This window comes from Gymnoscopelus braueri (genome assembly GCF_963280865.1).
Source record: "Gymnoscopelus braueri genome assembly, chromosome: 8".
NCBI classification, from domain to species: domain Eukaryota; kingdom Metazoa; phylum Chordata; class Actinopteri; order Myctophiformes; family Myctophidae; genus Gymnoscopelus; species Gymnoscopelus braueri.
The window spans coordinates 30,121,018-30,140,730 of NC_137609.1; the positions used below are offsets into that span (position 1 = coordinate 30,121,018).

General features: G+C 41.0%; 1 protein-coding gene across 1 annotated transcript in view; it reads right to left on the reverse strand.

The window, feature by feature from the left end:
- LOC308090762 (uncharacterized protein) overlaps nucleotides 1-19,713 on the reverse strand; it is a gene marked incomplete at both ends in the record, with an annotated part of 149,400 nt that overhangs the window by 128,232 nt on the left and 1,455 nt on the right. The gene's annotated exons all lie outside the window — the stretch shown is intronic.

The following is a 19,713-nucleotide window of genomic DNA, read 5'->3' on the forward strand; positions in this document are numbered from 1 at the left end:
TTGGATAAAACATTGGTGGCTATAGCCACCGAAGCCCCCGCGTAACGACGGGGGCAGTACCCCACATGTACCATCAGTTCTTTGTCTTTTTTACTGAACACACCAATTATGTTCGTATAGAGAGACTCTGGACAAAGCTGGATGTACCGCGGTGGATTCGAACCCACAACTGGGATCTTTAAGTGAGCTAGGGTTGATGTGTGGATGTACTCAGATTCTCCCTCAGATGTCTCTGCTACAACAGGGAATGACGACACTCTTTAGATATTGTCACTCACTGATAGTATTGCTGTTCTGATGTGGTTCTAGAAATTAAACATGGCAAATATGTATATTCATTATATGACATTAAGATAAAACATTATTACAATAAACAAAAAATCATTCCCACAATAGGAATGAAGTAGCTGTATACTATTGACCCTGTGCCTGTGGTGTAAAGTAACTAAGTACATGTACTCAAGTACTGTGCTTAAGTACACTTTTGAGGAATGTTTACTTAAATGTTTACTGGAGTATTTACCATTTTCAGTACTTTGACTTCTCAGAGGCAAATATTGTACTTTTACTCCACTACAATTATTTGAAAACTTTAGTTACCAGTTACTTTGCAGATATAAATGATTACATTATAAGACATACATTAACCACTTTAGCCCTATTTTATACATAGGCTATTTTCAAATATTTTAGTACTTTACTTTTGGTACTTTAAGTACATTTTGACACCAATACTTTTTACTTTTACTCAAGTAAATTTTGAGTACTTTTTCCACCACTGCCCTGTGCATATTTGTAACAGCAAGCTTATTCTGTAAAGGAGTCTCTCTGCATCACATACACTCTAAACACTTAGACCCTCTACTTATAAAACAAGCTACAATACAAAAGTATGGTAGTTATAATATGCTGTTCTTCTAAGCATAATAATGTAATTTGACCAACACGGAAAATACTTCATAAACCTTGTTATAAGTTGTTATGTATCGTTATGAACATGTATAACGAGTGTTATGAAGCCTTATAATGCATTGTAAATGTGATTATAATGAATTATAGACCCGACCTTTAAGTAAAGCATTACACAATACACCTTGCTTTGTCTTTGCATGCATCTCTTTATTCATGACGATGTTTACAACATCTTGGATTATGTATTCATTTAAAAGCCTTGACAGGTCACCACTGTAATAATATGTGATACAATACAGATATCTACTGTATGAGTTTAGGATTAAACAGAGTCCCAAAGAGAGAAAAACCCAAATTAAAAGCATGAAAAAGAGTAAATATTGCATCATGCCTTTTATACCACGGCTGTGCTTTTCTAAAATATATGCATGCGAACCTAAACATGTTTAAGAAACACGTCTGATCTTCATCGCTACAGCCTTCAGGGAGTATTGACTACGCTTCCATTGATGCCAGACTACACCTGTTGCATAATGAGTCGTCTTTCCCCAAAGGTAAGCACCATTGAGGTTAGCCCGGAGACACTTCTTGTACCAAAATGCACCGTACTTTTCACTTGCACAGTTCTTGACCCACTTGTCCTGATCTTTGTCAAAGGTTGAGAATTTCATTCCATTGCTATAGGTCAGTGCGTTTCCTGCTCCCCCATTCTTGAAGCCAGCAACGTGCAGCTTGTAGCCAACAGCCTCAGAACCCACAGAGAAAGAGGAGTAAGAGGCAAACGCTGTGTTTCCCTTAAAGTCTTCCATGTCCACCCTCAGCTCATACTGTTTGTTCGTAGTAAGGAGATGCATGTTCTCCAGTCCCAGCCAGTACTCGCCTGATGCGTCTCCAAACCCAGCTCGGTACTCTGCCCAGGGTCTGTAGAAGTTCACAGTGCCGTCCACTCTTCTCTGGATGACTGTCCACTTCCCTCCATCTGTGTCCATTTCACAGTAGACCTTGGCAGGTGGAGTAGTGGGGTAGATGGTGTACACACCACTCGCTGTGGAGACTCTTTTGTAGATTTCGTCACAGTCCAGAACCAGGTCGTGATCACTCTGATCACCATTGTTGTCGATTTCCACACAGTCCGGATCCAGGTTGAGTTCACAACGAGGAGCAGAGTGGACTGTTACAGCCAGAAACAGAACTGCAGCAACAAGTATCATCTTGAAGTCTTTGAGTTGTAGCTTGTTGTTCAGATCAAAGGACGTCTATGTTCAGCTCCAGTAGAAGGTTCAATGCAGTCTGAGTGTGAGACCCTTCTCTTATAGTTAAGAATGGTGACGTATTGAGTATTGACACCAAAGAGATCGTATGATAGATAAAGGTACTCTGTCACCAGACCAGTCACCAGACCAGTCTGAGCTGCCTATACATTTTAGTTACATAGTACACACACACACACACACACACACACACACACACACACACACACACACACACACACACACACACACACACACACACACTCACACACACACACACACACACACACACACACACACACACACACACACACACACACACACACACACACACACACACACACACACACACACACACACACACACACACACCAACCAACCACATTATTCAAAGCATGCACTGCTCAAGGTGCGGCCATAGTTGAATGATTAGAGAGCCCGCCTTGGAACCCAGAGGTCCCAGGTTCAATTCCAGGCCCTGCAGCAATGTGTCAAACGGTGCGTTTTAACAGCGGGCGATCAGGATAGTATTTTCCGGAAGTGCTTTATATGTCTATGAGAGCCGGCAACTACTGGCGATAGGGCGAAGTGGGCGGGGGGGGGGCGATGAAAGATGGATTTTCTTTATCTTTTGGACGATGTCGCCCGGGGATCGCCCGAGAGTCGCCCGCTGTTAAAACGTACTGTAAGTGTCCTTGAGTAAGGTACTTGACCCCCAACTGCTCCCCGAGACACTGCCCCCTAGTGCCCACTGCTCCTGTCACTAAGGATGGGTTAAATGCAGATACTGGTGTTTTCCAAAATATCCAGTGACAAATACCTCAAAGGTGTGTAGACTACATTATTATTATTATCATTATTGTTCTGAATAAACATAAAAATGCATGACCGTCTGTCTAGGATTCTGTGAAAACAGTCTGTCAGTAATAAAGCTATGCACGATTATGCATTATGTGAATTCATATTTTGAATAAGAGCTTGGTGAAAAGAAAAACATCGCTCAACTCGTTAAAACCGGATAAGCGTCTGTGTCATTTTAACGATTTTATCGTTGGCTATTACAAAATAGCAGATATACAAGCTCACAGGTTGTATATCTGCTATTATTGAACATTTTTGAAATTTTGATATATATTTTTTAACACAAATCTTCTCTTCTGGTGGTCCCTGGCACAAAACATTTTCAGATGGGGGGTCCACGTCCAAATACATATAATTATGGGGGTCCTTGGCACGAACATGTTTGAGATTGGCACAAACATGTTTGAGAACTATAGGGTTAATAGTTCCTGGCAATACAACATAATTTACTATATTTAATGAACGTCCTTACTGGAAACTAGCTGCTGTGTTTGGAATGTGAACTGACAGAGGATTCCTGTAGACTGACAGTAAACAGTAAACAGTTCTGCATCATTATAAACATTTATAACGAGTGTTATGAAGCCTCATAATGCATTGTAAATGTGATTATAATGAATTATACAGCCAACCTTTAAGTAAAGCGTTAAAAAACTACACCTTGCTTTGTCTTTGCATAAATCTCTTTATTCATTCAACAGCTTGGATTATAGAGCCCTGACAGGTCACCACTGTAATAATATGGGATACAATACATATATCTACTGTATGAGTTTAGGATTAAATCAAACCATGAAAGAGAGTAAATATTGCATCATGCCTTTTATACCACGGCTGTGCTTTTCTAAAATATATGCATGCGAACCTAAACATGTTTAAGGAACACGTCTGATCTTCATCGCTACAGCCTTCAGGGAGTAATGATTACCCTTCCAGTTGTACCAGTTTACACCTTGCACAGTTCTTGCTGTGAGTGTCCTGATCTTTGTCAAAGGTTGAGAATTTCATTCCATTGTGCTGGGCCAGTGAGTTTCCTGCTCCTCCATTCTTGAAGCCAGCAACCTGCAAGTTGTAGCCATCAGCCTCAGAACCCACATGAGAAAGAGGAGTAAGAGGCAAACGCTGTGTTTCCCTCAAAGTCTTCCATGTCGACCCTCAGCTGACTTTTTGTCCTTGGTAAGGAGATGCATGTTCTCCAGTCCCAGCCAGTACTCGCCTGATGCGTCTCCAAACCCAGCTTGGTACTGAGCCCAGGGTCTGTAGAAGTTCACAGTGCCGTCCACTCTTCTCTGGATGACTGTCCACTTCCCTCCAGCTGTGTCCATTTCACAGTAGACCTTGGCAGGTGGAGTAATAATATAATAATAATAAACTTTATTTATATATCACTTTTCAAAAACAGGTTTACAAAGTGCTTAACAATACAAATACAATACATACACAGGGAATATAAAGGCAATTCAATGATGGAAAATGTAAAAACAAAGGAACCATACAAAAATAATAAGACCAAAAATAAGAGTGAAAGCAGAGAAGCCAGCCATTCTAAAGTAATGAGTTTTTAAAAGGTTTTTAAAAGTGGACACCGAAGTGGCCTGTCTAATTTGCAGCGGGTGTTGGTTCCACAGAAATGGAGCCCTAGCAGCGAATGCCCTGTCACAAGGTTTGTCTGGGGGGGGACAAGTAAAAGTTTGTGTGCTGATCTAAGATTGCAGGTGGGTTTGTGGGGAGACAGGAGGTCAAAAATATAAATAGGAGCAAGTCCGTTCAGTGCTTTAAAAACAAACAATGACATTTTAAAATCAATTCTGAACGCCACTGGTAGCCAGTGCAGTGAAGCAAGAACAGGGGTGATGTGGTCATACCTCCTGGTTCTTGTAAGAACTCTAGCTGCTGTGTTCTGAATTAGTTGAAGGCGATTGATTGACTTTTTGGGGAGTCCAGAAAAAAGTGAATTACAGTAGTCCAAATGGTTAGTGACAAAGGCATGAATAATGGTTTGTGCGTCGCTAAATGAGATAAAAGATCTGATTTTTGAAATATTCCTAATTTGGAAAATGGCTGTTTTTGCAATGTTGGAAAAATGCTTTGTGAAGTTTAGGTCTGAGTCAAATAGGACTCCCAGGTTCCTTGCTTCATGGGTGCACTGTAACCCCTGTGTGTGTAATAACTGCGTTACCATGTCTCTACGAGTTTTTGGTCCAAACACAATAATTTCTGTTTTGTCATTGTTTAGCATAAGATAGTTATTTGACATCCAGGATTTTATGGCAGAAAGACAGGCAATCAAAGGGGAGACAAGAGAAACCAGAGAAACTGTGGCAGGGTCTGATGGGTCTAAGGAAAAATAAATGTGTGTGTCGTCAGCATAAAAATGGAAGGAGACGTTAAAATTGCGAATGACTAGGCCTAAAGGAAGAAGATAAATACAAAATAATAACGGACCAAGGATTGACCCTTGGGGGACGCCACAAGTGACATCTGCATGGCTAGAGGACGCATCGCCAACTGAGACCGTGAAGGTTCTGTCGCTCAGGTAGGACCTAAACCAGTCCAGTGCAGACCCAGTCACACCCACCCAGTTTTCTAGTCTGTCCAGTAGGATATTGTGGTATCGTGTCGAAAGCAGCGAAAAGGTCAAGTAACATCAACACAGTACAGCAGCCAGCATCTGTGTTCATCCTGATGTCACTTAAAACTTTCAGAAGTGCAGTCTCTGTACTATGGTGTGTTCTAAAACCAGACTGAAACATTTCAAAGAGTGAGTTGTCGTTTAAAAAAGTTAAAAGTTGAGAATAAACCACTTTCTCTAGTGCTTTGGAGAGAAAGGGTAATTTCGAAATTGGTCTGAAATTGTTAAAATTGGAGATGTCAAGGTTTGATTTTTTTCAACAGGGGTTTTACTACAGCTGACTTGAAGATAGAAGGAATAACACCGGAGGATAGTGATTTATTGAATATTGCTAAAATGTCTGGAGATAAAAAGAGGGAAACCTCTTTTAAAAATGTGGTGGGTAGAGCGTCTGCAGGGGTGGAAGAGGGTTTCATGCTATTAATAATGTTCAAAAGGTCAGGCTGGGAAACTAAATCGAAGGAATTTATGTATTGAGATACCTCCCTGTGTGGTAGAATGCACAAAGAAGGTACAATTTGGGTTCTAATGTTTGAGACCTTGTCTAAGAAGAAGGCCTGAAAGGCTTCACATCTCTCAGTGGATATAATTTCACTGGAGTCGGAGGGACGACGTGTAAGAGAATGAATGGTGCTAAAGAGAAGTTTGGGGTTATGGGGGTTCGAAGCAATTAGATGGTAGAAATATTTTGATCGTTCCTCTCTCATTGTGCTGTTTAATTATTTTAAAAGTGTCTTCATGGCATTGTGATTAGAAAAATCTTTAGAAGCTTTCCATTTACGTTCTGCCTGTCTACATGCCCTTCTTATGGACCGGACTCTGTCATTTACCCAAGGAGGTTGTAATGTTGACAAGAGTGAGGGTTTAGATAGTTTAGTCCTTAGTAGTGGGGTAGATGGTGTACACACCACTCTCTGTGGAGACTTTTTTGTAGATTTCCTCACAGTCCAGAACCAGGTTGAGTTCACCACGAGGAGCAGAGTGGACTGTTACAGCCAGAAACAGAACTGCCACAACAAGTATCATCTTGAAGTCTTTGAGTTGTAGCTTGTTGTTCAGATCAAAGGACTTCTGAGTGTGTTGAGTGTATGTTCAGCTCCAGTAGAAAGGTCAATGCATTCTGATTTTGAGAACCTTCTTTTATAGTTAAGAATGATGACGTAATGATACTGAAGAGATCGTATGATAGCTAAAAGTAATCTGCCACCAGACCAGTCTGAGCATTGTGGCTGCCAATACATTTTAGTTACATAAGTACACACACACACACACACACGCACGCATAAACGCACAAACACAGGCGCGCACGCACGCAAGCACGCACGCACGCACGCACGCACGCACGCACGCACTGCTCCCCGAGACACTGCCCTCTAGTGTCCACTGCTCCTGTCACTAAGGATGGGTTAAATGCAGAAATTGTTTTTAAAAATATCCAGTGACAAATACCACAAAGGTTTGTGAACTACATTATTATTATTATCAGACGCATTGCTACAGTAGGTCTCTACTAGGTTGGGGGCTTAGCGGATTTGGGAACTTTTCCCACCCGTTTTTTGTTACTTTATTTCGGCTTTAGGGGTTAGGTTAGGGTTATAGATATGATTAAAAAAAAAATATATATATATATATATATATATTTTTTTTTTGTATTGGTGGCTTTGGATAAAACATTGGTGGCTATAGCCACCGAAGCCCCCGCGAAACGACGGGGGCAGTACCTCACTTGTACCATCAGTTCTTTTTCTTTTTTACTGAACACACCAATTATGTTCGTATAGAGAGACTCTGGACAAAGCTGGATGTACCGCGGTGGATTCGAACCCACAACTGGGATCTTTAAGTGAGCTAGGGTTGATGTGTGGATGTACTCAGATTCTCCCTCAGATGTCTCTGCTACAACAGGGAATGACGACACTCTTTAGATATTGTCACTCACTGATAGTATTGCTGTTCTGATGTGGTTCTAGAAATTAAACATGGCAAATATGTATATTCATTATATGACATTAAGATAAAACATTATTACAATAAACAAAAAATCATTCCCACAATAGGAATGAAGTAGCTGTATACTATTGACCCTGTGCCTGTGGTGTAAAGTAACTAAGTACATGTACTCAAGTACTGTGCTTAAGTACACTTTTGAGGAATGTTTACTTAAATGTTTACTGGAGTATTAACCATTTTCAGTACTTTGACTTCTCAGAGGCAAATATTGTACTTTTACTCCACTACAATTATTTGAAAACTTTAGTTACCAGTTACTTTGCAGATATAAATGATTACATTATAAGACATACATTAACCACTTTAGCCCTATTTTATACATAGGCTATTTTCAAATATTTTAGTACTTTACTTTTGGTACTTTAAGTACATTTTGACACCAATACTTTTTACTTTTACTCAAGTCAATTTTGAGTACTTTTTCCATCACTGCCCTGTGCATATTTGTAACAGCAAGCTTATTCTGTAAAGGAGTCTCTCTGCATCACATACACTCTAAACACTTAGACCCTCTACTTATAAAACAAGCTACAATACAAAAGTATGGTAGTTATAATATGCTGTTCTTCTAAGCATAATAATGTAATTTGACCAACACGGAAAATACTTCATAAACCTTGTTATAAGTTGTTATGTATCGTTATGAACATGTATAACGAGTGTTATGAAGCCTTATAATGCATTGTAAATGTGATTATAATGAATTATAGACCCGACCTTTAAGTAAAGCATTACACAATACACCTTGCTTTGTCTTTGCATGCATCTCTTTATTCATGACGATGTTTACAACATCTTGGATTATGTATTCATTTAAAAGCCTTGACAGGTCACCACTGTAATAATATGTGATACAATACAGATATCTACTGTATGAGTTTAGGATTAAACAGAGTCCCAAAGAGAGAAAAACCCAAATTAAAAGCATGAAAAAGAGTAAATATTGCATCATGCCTTTTATACCACGGCTGTGCTTTTCTAAAATATATGCATGCGAACCTAAACATGTTTAAGAAACACGTCTGATCTTCATCGCTACAGCCTTCAGGGAGTATTGACTACGCTTCCATTGATGCCAGACTACACCTGTTGCATAATGAGTCGTCTTTCCCCAAAGGTAAGCACCATTGAGGTTAGCCCGGAGACACTTCTTGTACCAAAATGCACCGTACTTTTCACTTGCACAGTTCTTGACCCACTTGTCCTGATCTTTGTCAAAGGTTGAGAATTTCATTCCATTGCTATAGGTCAGTGCGTTTCCTGCTCCCCCATTCTTGAAGCCAGCAACGTGCAGCTTGTAGCCAACAGCCTCAGAACCCACAGAGAAAGAGGAGTAAGAGGCAAACGCTGTGTTTCCCTTAAAGTCTTCCATGTCCACCCTCAGCTCATACTGTTTGTTCGTAGTAAGGAGATGCATGTTCTCCAGTCCCAGCCAGTACTCGCCTGATGCGTCTCCAAACCCAGCTCGGTACTCTGCCCAGGGTCTGTAGAAGTTCACAGTGCCGTCCACTCTTCTCTGGATGACTGTCCACTTCCCTCCATCTGTGTCCATTTCACAGTAGACCTTGGCAGGTGGAGTAGTGGGGTAGATGGTGTACACACCACTCGCTGTGGAGACTCTTTTGTAGATTTCGTCACAGTCCAGAACCAGGTCGTGATCACTCTGATCACCATTGTTGTCGATTTCCACACAGTCCGGATCCAGGTTGAGTTCACAACGAGGAGCAGAGTGGACTGTTACAGCCAGAAACAGAACTGCAGCAACAAGTATCATCTTGAAGTCTTTGAGTTGTAGCTTGTTGTTCAGATCAAAGGACGTCTATGTTCAGCTCCAGTAGAAGGTTCAATGCAGTCTGAGTGTGAGACCCTTCTCTTATAGTTAAGAATGGTGACGTATTGAGTATTGACACCAAAGAGATCGTATGATAGATAAAGGTACTCTGTCACCAGACCAGTCACCAGACCAGTCTGAGCTGCCTATACATTTTAGTTACATAGTACACACACACACACACACACACACACACACACACACACACACACACACACACACACACACACACACACACACACACACACACACACACACACACACACACACACACACACAAACATACACACACACACACACACACACCAACCAACCACATTATTCAAAGCATGCACTGCTCAAGGTGCGGCCATAGTTGAATGATTAGAGAGCCCGCCTTGGAACCCAGAGGTCCCAGGTTCAATTCCAGGCCCTGCAGCAATGTGTCAAACGGTGCGTTTTAACAGCGGGCGATCAGGATAGTATTTTACGGAAGTGCTTTATATGTCTATGAGAGCCGGCAACTACTGGCGATAGGGCGAAGTGGGCGGGGGGGGGCGATGAAAGATGGATTTTCTTTATCTTTTGGACGATGTCGCCCGGGGATCGCCCGAGAGTCGCCCGCTGTTAAAACGTACTGTAAGTGTCCCTGAGTAAGGTACTTGACCCCCAACTGCTCCCCGAGACACTGCCCCCTAGTGCCCACTGCTCCTGTCACTAAGGATGGGTTAAATGCAGATACTGGTGTTTTCCAAAATATCCAGTGACAAATACCTCAAAGGTGTGTAGACTACATTATTATTATTATCATTATTGTTCTGAATAAACATAAAAATGCATGACCGTCTGTCTAGGATTCTGTGAAAACAGTCTGTCAGTAATAAAGCTATGCACGATTATGCATTATGTGAATTCATATTTTGAATAAGAGCTTGGTGAAAAGAAAAACATCGCTCAACTCGTTAAAACCGGATAAGCGTCTGTGTCATTTTAACGATTTTATCGTTGGCTATTACAAAATAGCAGATATACAAGCTCACAGCTTGTATATCTGCTATTATTGAACATTTTTGAAATTTTGATATATATTTTTTAACACAAATCTTCTCTTCTGGTGGTCCCTGGCACAAAACATTTTCAGATGGGGGGTCCACGTCCAAATACATATAATTATGGGGGTCCTTGGCACGAACATGTTTGAGATTGGCACAAACATGTTTGAGAACTATAGGGTTAATAGTTCCTGGCAATACAACATAATTTACTATATTTAATGAACGTCCTTACTGGAAACTAGCTGCTGTGTTTCGAATGTGAACTGACAGAGGATTCCTGTAGACTGACAGTAAACAGTAAACAGTTCTGCATCATTATAAACATTTATAACGAGTGTTATGAAGCCTCATAATGCATTGTAAATGTGATTATAATGAATTATACAGCCAACCTTTAAGTAAAGCGTTAAAAAACTACACCTTGCTTTGTCTTTGCATAAATCTCTTTATTCATTCAACAGCTTGGATTATAGAGCCCTGACAGGTCATCACTGTAATAATATGGGATACAATACATATATCTACTGTATGAGTTTAGGATTAAATCAAACCATGAAAGAGAGTAAATATTGCATCATGCCTTTTATACCACGGCTGTGCTTTTCTAAAATATATGCATGCGAACCTAAACATGTTTAAGGAACACGTCTGATCTTCATCGCTACAGCCTTCAGGGAGTAATGATTACCCTTCCAGTTGTACCAGTTTACACCTTGCACAGTTCTTGCTGTGAGTGTCCTGATCTTTGTCAAAGGTTGAGAATTTCATTCCATTGTGCTGGGCCAGTGAGTTTCCTGCTCCTCCATTCTTGAAGCCAGCAACCTGCAAGTTGTAGCCATCAGCCTCAGAACCCACATGAGAAAGAGGAGTAAGAGGCAAACGCTGTGTTTCCCTCAAAGTCTTCCATGTCGACCCTCAGCTGATTGTCCTTGGTAAGGAGATGCATGTTCTCCAGTCCCAGCCAGTACTCGCCTGATGCGTCTCCAAACCCAGCTTGGTACTGAGCCCAGGGTCTGTAGAAGTTCACAGTGCCGTCCACTCTTCTCTGGATGACTGTCCACTTCCCTCCAGCTGTGTCCATTTCACAGTAGACCTTGGCAGGTGGAGTAATAATATAATAATAATAAACTTTATTTATATATCACTTTTCAAAAACAGGTTTACAAAGTGCTTAACAATACAAATACAATACATACACAGGGAATATAAAGGCAATTCAATGATGGAAAATGTAAAAACAAAGGAACCATACAAAAATAATAAGACCAAAAATAAGAGTGAAAGCAGAGAAGCCAGCCATTCTAAAGTAATGAGTTTTTAAAAGGTTTTTAAAAGTGGACACCGAAGTGGCCTGTCTAATTTGCAGCGGGTGTTGGTTCCACAGAAATGGAGCCCTAGCAGCGAATGCCCTGTCACCTTCCGTCACAAGGTTTGTCTGGGGGGGGACAAGTAAAAGTTTGTGTGCTGATCTAAGATTGCAGGTGGGTTTGTGGGGAGACAGGAGGTCAAAAATATAAATAGGAGCAAGTCCGTTCAGTGCTTTAAAAACAAACAATGACATTTTAAAATCAATTCTGAACGCCACTGGTAGCCAGTGCAGTGAAGCAAGAACAGGGGTGATGTGGTCATACCTCCTGGTTCTTGTAAGAACTCTAGCTGCTGTGTTCTGAATTAGTTGAAGGCGATTGATTGACTTTTTGGGGAGTCCAGAAAAAAGTGAATTACAGTAGTCCAAATGGTTAGTGACAAAGGCATGAATAATGGTTTGTGCGTCGCTAAATGAGATAAAAGATCTGATTTTTGAAATATTCCTAATTTGGAAAATGGCTGTTTTTGCAATGTTGGAAAAATGCTTTGTGAAGTTTAGGTCTGAGTCAAATAGGAATCCCAGGTTCCTTGCTTCATGGGTGCACTGTAACCCCTGTGTGTGTAATAACTGCGTTACCATGTCTCTACAGGTTTTTGGTCCAAACACAATAATTTCTGTTTTGTCATTGTTTAGCATAAGATAGTTATTTGACATCCAGGATTTTATGGCAGAAAGACAGGCAATCAAAGGGGAGACAAGAGAAACCGGAGAAACTGTGGCAGGGTCTGATGGGTCTAAGGAAAAATAAATGTGTGTGTCGTCAGCATAAAAATGGAAGGAGACGTTAAAATTGCGAATGACTAGGCCTAAAGGAAGAAGATAAATACAAAATAATAACGGACCAAGGATTGACCCTTGGGGGACGCCACAAGTGACATCTGCATGGCTAGAGGACGCATCGCCAACTGAGACCGTGAAGGTTCTGTCGCTCAGGTAGGACCTAAACCAGTCCAGTGCAGACCCAGTCACACCCACCCAGTTTTCTAGTCTGTCCAGTAGGATATTGTGGTCTATCGTGTCGAAAGCAGCGGAAAGGTCAAGTAACATCAACACAGTACAGCAGCCAGCATCTGTGTTCATCCTGATGTCACTTAAAACTTTCAGAAGTGCAGTCTCTGTACTATGGTGTGTTCTAAAACCAGACTGAAACATTTCAAAGAGTGAGTTGTCGTTTAAAAAAGTTAAAAGTTGAGAATAAACCACTTTCTCTAGTGCTTTGGAGAGAAAGGGTAATTTCGAAATTGGTCTGAAATTGTTAAAATTGGAGATGTCAAGGTTTGATTTTTTCAACAGGGGTTTTACTACAGCTGACTTGAAGATAGAAGGAATAACACCGGAGGATAGTGATTTATTGAATATTGCTAAAATGTCTGGAGATAAAAAGAGGGAAACCTCTTTTAAAAATGTGGTGGGTAGAGCGTCTGCAGGGGTGGAAGAGGGTTTCCTGCTATTAATAATGTTCAAAAGGTCAGGCTGGGAAACTAAATCGAAGGAATTTAAGTATTGAGATACCTCCCTGTGTGGTAGAAGGTACAATTTGGGTTCTAATGTTTCAGACCTTGTCTAAGAAGAAGGCCTGAAAGGCTTCACATATCTCAGTGGATATAATTTCACTGGAGTCGGAGGGACGACGTGTAAGAGAATTAATGGTGCTAAAGAGAAGTTTGGGGTTATGGGGGTTCGAAGCAATTAGATGGGAGAAATATTTTGATCGTTCCTCTCTCATTGTGCTGTTTAATTCTTTTAAAAGTGTCTTCATGGCATTGTGATTAGAAAGATCTTTAGAAGCTTTCCATTTACGTTCTGCCTGTCTACATGCCCTTCTTATGGACCGGACTCTGTCATTTACCCAAGGAGGTTGTAATGTTGACAAGAGTGAGGGTTTAGATAGTTTAGTCCTTAGTAGTGCGGTAGATGGTGTACACACCACTCTCTGTGGAGACTTTTTTGTAGATTTCCTCACAGTCCAGAACCAGGTTGAGTTCACCACGAGGAGCAGAGCGGACTGTTACAGCCAGAAACAGAACTGCCACAACAAGTAGTATCATCTTGAAGTCTTTGAGTTGTAGCTTGTTGTTCAGATCAAAGGACGTCTATGTTCAGCTCCAGTAGAAGGTTCAATGCAGTCTGAGTGTGAGACCTTTTTCTTATAGTTAAGAATGGTGACGTATTGACACCAAAGAGATCGTATGATAGATAAAGGTACTCTGTCACCAGACCAGTCTGAGCTGCCTATACATTTTAGTTACATAGTACACACACACACACACACACACACACACACACACACACACACACACACACACACACACACACACACACACACACACACACACACACACACACACACACACACGCACACACACACACACACACACACACACGAACACACACACACACACACACACACACACACCAACCACATTATTCAAAGCATGCACTGCTCAAGGTGCGGCCATAGTTGAATGATTAGAGAGCCCGCCTTGGAACCCAGAGGTCCCAGGTTCAATTCCAGGCCCTGCAGCAATGTGTCAAACGGTGCGTTTTAACAGCGGGCGATCAGGATAGTATTTTCCGGAAGTGCTTTATATGTCTATGAGAGCCGGCAACTACTGGCGATAGGGCGAAGTGGGCGGGGGGGGCGATGAAAGATGGATTTTCTTTATCTTTTGGACGATGTCGCCCGGGGATCGCCCGAGAGTCGCCCGCTGTTAAAACGTACTGTAAGTGTCCCTGAGTAAGGTACTTGACCCCCAACTGCACCCCGAGACACTGCCCCCTAGTGCCCACTGCTCCTGTCACTAAGGATGGGTTAAATGCAGATACTGGTGTTTTCCAAAATATCCAGTGACAAATACCTCAAAGGTGTGTAGACTACATTATTATTATTATCATTATTGTTCTGAATAAACATAAAAATGCATGACCGTCTGTCTAGGATTCTGTGTAAACAGTCTGTCAGTAATAAAGCTATGCACGATTATGCATTATGTGAATTCATATTTTGAATAAGAGCTTGGTGAAAAGAAAAACATCGCTCAACTCGTTAAAACCGGATAAGCATCTGTGTAATTTTAATGATTTTATCGTTGGCTATTACAAAATAGCAGATATACAAGCTCACAGCTTGTATATCTGCTATTATTGAACATTTTTGAAATTTTGATATATATTTTTTAACACAAATCTTCTCTTCTGGTGGTCCCTGGCACAAAACATTTTCAGATGGGGGGTCCACGTCCAAATACATATAATTATGGGGGTCCTTGGCACGAACATGTTTGAGATTGGCACAAACATGTTTGAGAACTATAGGGTTAATAGTTCCTGGCAACACAACATATTTACTATATTTAATGAACGTCCTTACTGGAAACTAGCTGCTGTGTTTGGAATGTGAACTGACAGAGGATTCCTGTAGACTGACAGTAAACAGTAAACAGTTCTGCATCATTATAAACATTTATAACGAGTGTTATGAAGCCTCATAATGCATTGTAAATGTGATTATAATGAATTATACAGCCAACCTTTAAGTAAAGCGTTAAAAAACTACACCTTGCTTTGTCTTTGCATAAATCTCTTTATTCATTCAACAGCTTGGATTATAGAGCCCTGACAGGTCATCACTGTAATAATATGGGATACAATACATATATCTACTGTATGAGTTTAGGATTAAATCAAACCATGAAAGAGAGTAAATATTGCATCATGCCTTTTATACCACGGCTGTGCTTTTCTAAAATATATGCATGCGAACCTAAACATGTTTAAGGAACACGTCTGATCTTCATCGCTACAGCCTTCAGGGAGTAATGATTACCCTTCCAGTTGTACCAGTTTACACCTTGCACAGTTCTTGCTGTGAGTGTCCTGATCTTTGTCAAAGGTTGAGAATTTCATTCCATTGTGCTGGGCCAGTGAGTTTCCTGCTCCTCCATTCTTGAAGCCAGCAACCTGCAAGTTGTAGCCATCAGCCTCAGAACCCACATGAGAAAGAGGAGTAAGAGGCAAACGCTGTGTTTCCCTCAAAGTCTTCCATGTCGACCCTCAGCTGATACTTTTTGTCCTTGGTAAGGAGATGCATGTTCTCCAGTCCCAGCCAGTACTCGCCTGATGCGTCTCCAAACCCAGCTTGGTACTGAGCCCAGGGTCTGTAGAAGTTCACAGTGCCGTCCACTCTTCTCTGGATGACTGTCCACTTCCCTCCAGCTGTGTCCATTTCACAGTAGACCTTGGCAGGTGGAGTAATAATATAATAATAATAAACTTTATTTATATATCACTTTTCAAAAACAGGTTTACAAAGTGCTTAACAATACAAATACAATACATACACAGGGAATATAAAGGCAATTCAATGATGGAAAATGTAAAAACAAAGGAACCATACAAAAATAATAAGACCAAAAATAAGAGTGAAAGCAGAGAAGCCAGCCATTCTAAAGTAATGAGTTTTTAAAAGGTTTTTAAAAGTGGACACCGAAGTGGCCTGTCTAATTTGCAGCGGGTGTTGGTTCCACAGAAATGGAGCCCTAGCAGCGAATGCCCTGTCACCTTCTGTCACAAGGTTTGTCTGGGGGGGGACAAGTAAAAGTTTGTGTGCTGATCTAAGATTGCAGGTGGGTTTGTGGGGAGACAGGAGGTCAAAAATATAAATAGGAGCAAGTCCGTTCAGTGCTTTAAAAACAAACAATGACATTTTAAAATCAATTCTGAACGCCACTGGTAGCCAGTGCAGTGAAGCAAGAACAGGGGTGATGTGGTCATACCTCCTGGTTCTTGTAAGAACTCTAGCTGCTGTGTTCTGAATTAGTTGAAGGCGATTGATTGACTTTTTGGGGAGTCCAGAAAAAAGTGAATTACAGTAGTCCAAATGGTTAGTGACAAAGGCATGAATAATGGTTTGTGCGTCGCTAAATGAGATAAAAGATCTGATTTTTGAAATATTCCTAATTTGGAAAATGGCTGTTTTTGCAATGTTGGAAAAATGCTTTGTGAAGTTTAGGTCTGAGTCAAATAGGACTCCCAGGTTCCTTGCTTCATGGGTGCACTGTAACCCCTGTGTGTGTAATAACTGCGTTACCATGTCTCTACAGGTTTTTGGTCCAAACACAATAATTTCTGTTTTGTCATTGTTTAGCATAAGATAGTTATTTGACATCCAGGATTTTATGGCAGAAAGACAGGCAATCAAAGGGGAGACAAGAGAAACCGGAGAAACTGTGGCAGGGTCTGATGGGTCTAAGGAAAAATAAATTTGTGTGTCGTCAGCATAAAAATGGAAGGAGACGTTAAAATTGCGAATGACTAGGCCTAAAGGAAGAAGATAAATACAAAATAATAACGGACCAAGGATTGACCCTTGGGGGACGCCACAAGTGACATCTGCATGGCTAGAGGACGCATCGCCAACTGAGACCGTGAAGGTTCTGTCGCTCAGGTAGGACCTAAACCAGTCCAGTGCAGACCCAGTCACACCCACCCAGTTTTCTAGTCTGTCCAGTAGGATATTGTGGTCTATCGTGTCGAAAGCAGCGGAAAGGTCAAGTAACATCAACACAGTACAGCAGCCAGCATCTGTGTTCATCCTGATGTCACTTAAAACTTTCAGAAGTGCAGTCTCTGTACTATGGTGTGTTCTAAAACCAGACTGAAACATTTCAAAGAGTGAGTTGTCGTTTAAAAAAGTTAAAAGTTGAGAATAAACCACTTTCTCTAGTGCTTTGGAGAGAAAGGGTCATTTTGAAATTGGTCTGAAATTGTTAAAATTGGAGATGTCAAGGTTTGATTTTTTTCAACAGGGGTTTTACTACAGCTGACTTGAAGAATAACACCGGAGGATAGTGATTTATTGAATATTGCTAAAATGTCTGGAGATAAAAAGAGGGAAACCTCTTTTAAAAATGTGGTGGGTAGAGCGTCTGCAGGGGTGGAAGAGGGTTTCATGCTATTAATAATGTTCAAAAGGTCAGGCTGGGAAACTAAATCGAAGGAATTTATGTATTGAGATACCTCCCTGTGTGGTAGAATGCACAAAGAAGGTACAATTTGGGTTCTAATGTTTGAGACCTTGTCTAAGAAGAAGGCCTGAAAGGCTTCACATCTCTCAGTGGATATAATTTCACTGGAGTCGGAGGGACGACGTGTAAGAGAATGAATAGTGCTAAAGAGAAGTTTGGGGTTATGGGGGTTCGAAGCAATTAGATGGTAGAAATATTTTGATCGTTCCTCTCTCATTGTGCTGTTTAATTATTTTAAAAGTGTCTTCATGGCATTGTGATTAGAAAGATCTTTAGAAGCTTTCCATTTACGTTCTGCCTGTCTACATGCCCTTCTTATGGACCGGACTCTGTCATTTACCCAAGGAGGTTGTAATGTTGACAAGAGTGAGGGTTTAGATAGTTTAGTCCTTAGTAGTGGGGTAGATGGTGTACACACCACTCTCTGTGGAGACTTTTTTGTAGATTTCCTCACAGTCCAGAACCAGGTTGAGTTCACCACGAGGAGCAGAGTGGACTGTTACAGCCAGAAACAGAACTGCCACAACAAGTATCATCTTGAAGTCTTTGAGTTGTAGCTTGTTGTTCAGATCAAAGGACTTCTGAGTGTGTTGAGTGTATGTTCAGCTCCAGTAGAAAGGTCAATGCATTCTGAGTTTGAGAACCTTCTTTTATAGTTAAGAATGATGACGTAATGATACTGAAGAGATCGTATGATAGCTAAAAGTAATCTGCCACCAGACCAGTCTGAGCATTGTGGCTGCCAATACATTTTAGTTACATAAGTACACACACACACACACACACACACGCACGCATAAACGCACAAACACAGGCGCGCACGCACGCACGCACGCACGCACGCACGCACGCACGCACGCACGCACGCACGCACGCACGCACGCACGCACGCACGCACGCACGCACGCACGCACGCACTGCTCCCCGAGACACTGCCCTCTAGTGTCCACTGCTCCTGTCACTAAGGATGGGTTAAATGCAGAAATTGTTTTTAAAAATATCCAGTGACAAATACCACAAAGGTTTGTGAACTACATTATTATTATTATCAGACGCATTGCTACAGTAGGTCTCTACTAGGTTGGGGGCTTAGCGGATTTGGGAACTTTTCCCACCCGTTTTTTGTTACTTTATTTCGGCTTTAGGGGTAGGGTTAGGTTAGGGTTATAGATATGATTAAAAAAATATATATATATATATATATTTTTGTATTGGTGGCTTTGGATAAAACATTGGTGGCTATAGCCACCGAAGCCCCCGCGAAACGACGGGGGCAGTACCTCACTTGTACCATCAGTTCTTTTTCTTTTTTACTGAACACACCAATTATGTTCGTATAGAGAGACTCTGGACAAAGCTGGATGTACCGCGGTGGATTCGAACCCACAACTGGGATCTTTAAGTGAGCTAGGGTTGATGTGTGGATGTACTCAGATTCTCCCTCAGATGTCTCTGCTACAACAGGGAATGACGACACTCTTTAGATATTGTCACTCACTGATAGTATTGCTGTTCTGATGTGGTTCTAGAAATTAAACATGGCAAATATGTATATTCATTATATGACATTAAGATAAAACATTATTACAATAAACAAAAAATCATTCCCACAATAGGAATGAAGTAGCTGTATACTATTGACCCTGTGCCTGTGGTGTAAAGTAACTAAGTACATGTACTCAAGTACTGTGCTTAAGTACACTTTTGAGGAATGTTTACTTAAATGTTTACTGGAGTATTAACCATTTTCAGTACTTTGACTTCTCAGAGGCAAATATTGTACTTTTA